Raw genomic sequence first — 4744 nt, 5'->3', positions numbered from 1 at the left:
CAATGTAGGTCATATTAATAAAATGTTTTTCCTCAAGAAAAAAAAAAAAAAAGAATTTGGGAAACTCACATGTATGTGAAAATTAAGCAACACACTCCCAAATAACCAATGGGTCAAAGAACAAATCAAAGGGGAAATTAGATAATCTCTTGAAATGAATAACATGACGACATAGAATAACAAAACTTACGCAATGCAAAAAACTCGATGCTTAGAGGGTAATTTATAGCTGTGAATACCTATGTTAAGAAAGAAGAAAGACTATAAATCTATAACCTAACCTTCCACCTTAAGACACAATAAGAAAAACAACCCAAACCTTAAGCAAACAGAGGAAATAGTAAATATTAGAATGGGAATTAATGAAATAGATAACAGGAAACCTAACAAGAAAATCAAAGAAGCCAAAAGCTAGTTTTTTTAAAAGCTCAAAAAATAACTGATAAACTTTTATGTAGGTTGACCAAGTAAAAAGGGAGTGGAAACACAAATTACCAGAATCAGAAATTAAAGAGAGATGATTACTACTGACCTTACAGAAATAAGAAGGGGTATAAAGAAATACTATGAATAATTGTACACCAACAAATTAGATTACTTAGATAAAATGAACAAATTCCGGGAAACACAAACTGCTGAAACTGATTCAAGTATGAGTCTTTATAGACCCATAACAAATGAAGAGCTTGAATCAATAATTTAAAACCACCCATAAAGAAAAGACCAGGCCCACATGGCTTCGTCATTAAAGTCTATCAATCATTTTTGAAAATACTAATTCTTCCTGAACTCTTCCAAAAAACAGAAGAAGGAATGCTTCTCATCTCATTTTATGAATTTATGACTTTTTATACCCTGACACCCAAACCAAATACACTACAAGAAAAAAAACCTACAGATCAAAATCTCTTATGAATATGGATGCATACACTTTCAACAAAATACTACCAAACTGAATATGGCAACACATAAAAAGAGCTATACACCATGACCAAGTGGTATTTATCCCAGGAATGCAAGATTGGTTTAATATTTTACAAATCACTTAATATAATACATCATATTAATAAAACAAAACTAAAAAATACATGACCATCTCCATAAATGCCGAAAAAGGATTTGACAAAATCCAACATTCTTTCATGATAAAAGTGTTAAAAAACTAGGAGTAGGTGGGGACTTCCTCAACATTATAAAGAACATCTATGAAAAATCAACAGCTTACATCGTACTTCTGTTCAAAGACTAAAGGCTTCCCCCTGAGATCAGGAACATGACAAGGATGTCTGCTCTCACCACTTTTACTCAACATTTTACTGGAGGTTATAACCAGTGCAATTAGTCTAGCAAAATAAATAAAAGATATCCAGATTAGAAAGGAAGTGATAAAACTATCTCTATTTGAAGATGGCATCATCTTGTATATAGAAAATCTTAAGGAATCCATAAAAAACGATAGAACTAATCAATGAAGAATCGGAAAGAAAAGTTGGAAATGCAATCTTATTTACAATAACATCCAAAAGAATAAAATATTTAGAAATAAATTTAACCATGGAGATGAAATATCTGTACAGTGAAAACTATAAGACATTGATGAAAGAAATTGAAGACACATGTAAATGGAAAGATATCCTGAGTTATTGAAATAGAAGAATTAATATTGTTACAATGTCCATACTACTCAAAGCAATCCAATGAAAATCAATGAAAATCCTATCAAAATTGTAATCTTATTTTTCACAGAAATAAAAAATACTAAAATTTGTAAGAAACCATGAAAGACCCTGATTTCAAAGGAATCTTAAGAAAGACTAACAAAGTTAGAGGCATCACGCTTCCTATTTCAAGCTGTATTACAAAGCTGTAGAAAGCAAAACAGCATGGTACTGGCATAAAAACAGACACATAGACCAATAGAATAGAGTAGAGAGCCCAGAAGTATACCCATGCATCTACAGTCAATTTATCTTTTACAAAGGTGTCAAAAGCACGCCATGGGGAAACACTGTTCAATAAATCGTATTGGGAAAACTGGATATCCACAGGCAAAAAAATAAAATAAAATAAAATTGGAACCCTATTTTATACGACTTACAAAAATGAACTCAAAATGAATTAAAGACACATATGTAACACTTGAAACCTTAAACTCCTTCTAAAAAAATAGGAAAAAGATCTCCTTGACATTGTTCTCAACAATAATTTTTTGCTCATGACACCAAAAGCAAAAATAAACAAGTGGGGTTACATCAAACTAAAAAGCTTCTGCACAACAATGAAAACAATCAACAAAATGAAAATGTAACTGACAGAGTAGAAGGAAATATTAGTAAACCATATACCTGATAAAGTGTTAATATTCACAATTTATAAGGAAGTCCTACAACTCATTAGCAAAAACAAAACAAGAAAAACAAAGAAAACCCAGAAAACAACAAAAAAAATCTCTTAATAATCGTATTAAAAATGGGCAAAGAAGCTGAATAGAGATTTTTGCAAAGAAGATATACACATGGCCAACAGATAAATGAAAAGTTGCTCGACATTACTAATCATCAAAAAAACAAAACCACAATGAAATATCACATCACACTTGTTAGGATAGCTATTATAAAAAAGACGAGATAACAAATGTTGACCAGGATATAGAGAAAAGTGAACCCTTGCACAAGGTTGATGGGAATGTAAATTAGTGTACATTAAGAAAAACAGTAATGGGAATTCTTGAAAAATTAAAAACAGAACTACCATATGATCAAACAATCTCACTTTTCATTATATATCCAAAAGAATTGAGATCAGGATCTTGAAGAGGTCACTGCCCTCCCAAATTCATTGTAGCATTATTCATAAGAGCCAAGATATGAAAACAACTTGTATGTCTATTGACAGATAATGGATAAGAAAAAAACTGTGGCGAGGTGGCACCAAGATGGCTGAATAAGAACAACTCCAGCCTCCAGCTCCCAGCGTGAGCGACACAGAAGGTGGGTGATTTCTGCATTTCCAACTGAGGTACCGGGTTCATCTCACTGGGGCGTGTTGGACAGTGGGTGCAGGACAGTGGGTGCAGCCCAATGAGCAAGAGCCAAAGCAGGGCAAGGCATCACTTCACCCAGGAAGCACAAGGGGGTAGAAAATCCCCTTTCCTAGCCAAGGGAAACCGTGACACACAACACCTGGAAAATCGGGTAACTCCCACCCTAATACGGCGCTTTGCCAAGGATCTTAGCAAACGGCTCAACCAGGAGATTATATCCCATGCTTGGCTTGGAGGGTCCCATGCCCACGGAATCTCCCTCATTGCTAGCACAGCAGTCTGAGATCTAACTGCAAGGTGGCAGCGAGGCTAGGGGAGGGATGCCCACCATTGGTGAAGCTTAAGTAGGTAAACAAAGCCGCCAGGAAGCTCGAATTGGGAGGAGCCCAACACAACTGAAGGAGCCCTGCCTGCCCCTGTAGACTCCACCTCTGGGGACAGGGCATAACCAAACAAGAGGCAGCAGAAACCTCTGCAAATGTAAACGTTCCTGTCTGACAGCTTTGAAGAGAGTAGTGGTTCTCCCAGCATGGAGTTTGAGATCTGAGACCAGACAGTCTGCCTCCTCAAGTGGGTCCCTGACCCCTGAGTAGCCTAACTGGGAGACATCCCCCACCAGGGGCAGACTGATGCCTCACACCTCACATGGCCGGGTACACCTCTGTGATGAAGCTTCCAGAGGAATGATCAGACAGCAACATTTGCTGTTCAGCAATATTCACTGCTCTGCAGTCTCCACTGCTGATACCCAGGCAAACAGGGTCTGGAGTGAACCTCGAGCAAACTCCAACAGACCTGCAGCTGAGGGTCCTGACTGTTAGAAGGAAAACTAACAAACAGAAAGGACATCCACACAAAAACCCCATCTGTATGTCACTGTCATCAAAGACCAAAGGTAGATAAAACCAAAAAGATGGGGATAAAACCGGACAGAAAAGCTGAAAATTCTAAAAATCAGAGGGACTCTCCCCTTTCAAAGGAATGCAACTCCTCACCAGCAATGGAACAAAGCTGGATGGAGAATGACTTTGATGAATTGAGAGAAGATGACTTCAGACGATCAAACTTCTCTCACCTAAAGGAGGAAGTACAAATCCCGTGCAAAGAAACTTAAAACCTTGAAAAAAGATTTGATGAATGGCTAACTAGAATAACCAATGCAGAGAAATTCTTCAACAACCTGATAGAGATGAAAACCATGACACGAGAACTACGTGACAAATGCACAAGCTTCAGTAACCGACTCGATCAACTGGAAGAAAGGGTATCAGTGATTGAAGATTAAATGAAAGAAATGAAGCAAGAAGAGAAGTTTAGAGAAAAAAGAGTAAAAAGAAATGAACAAAGCCTCCAAGAAATATGGGACTATGTGAAAACCAAATCTACATCTGATTGGTGTACCTGAAAGTGACGGGGAGAATGGAACCAAGTCAGAAAACACTCTGCAGGATATTATCCAGGAGAACTTCCCCATCCTAGGAAGGCAGGCCAACATTCAAATTCAGGAAATACAGAGAATGCCTCAGAGATACTCCTCAAGAAGAGCAACTCCAAGACACATAATTGTCAGATTCATCAAAGTTGAAATGAAAGAAAAAATGTTAAGGGCAGCCAGAGAGAAAGGTCAGGTTACACATAAAGGGAAGCCTATCAGACTAACAGCAGATCTCTCGGCAGAAACTCTCCAAGCCAGAAGAGAGT

The sequence above is a fragment of the Mandrillus leucophaeus genome, unplaced genomic scaffold, assembly GCF_000951045.1.
Source record: "Mandrillus leucophaeus isolate KB7577 unplaced genomic scaffold, Mleu.le_1.0 Scaffold1427, whole genome shotgun sequence".
NCBI classification, from domain to species: domain Eukaryota; kingdom Metazoa; phylum Chordata; class Mammalia; order Primates; family Cercopithecidae; genus Mandrillus; species Mandrillus leucophaeus.
This window is presented reverse-complemented; position numbering follows the sequence as displayed.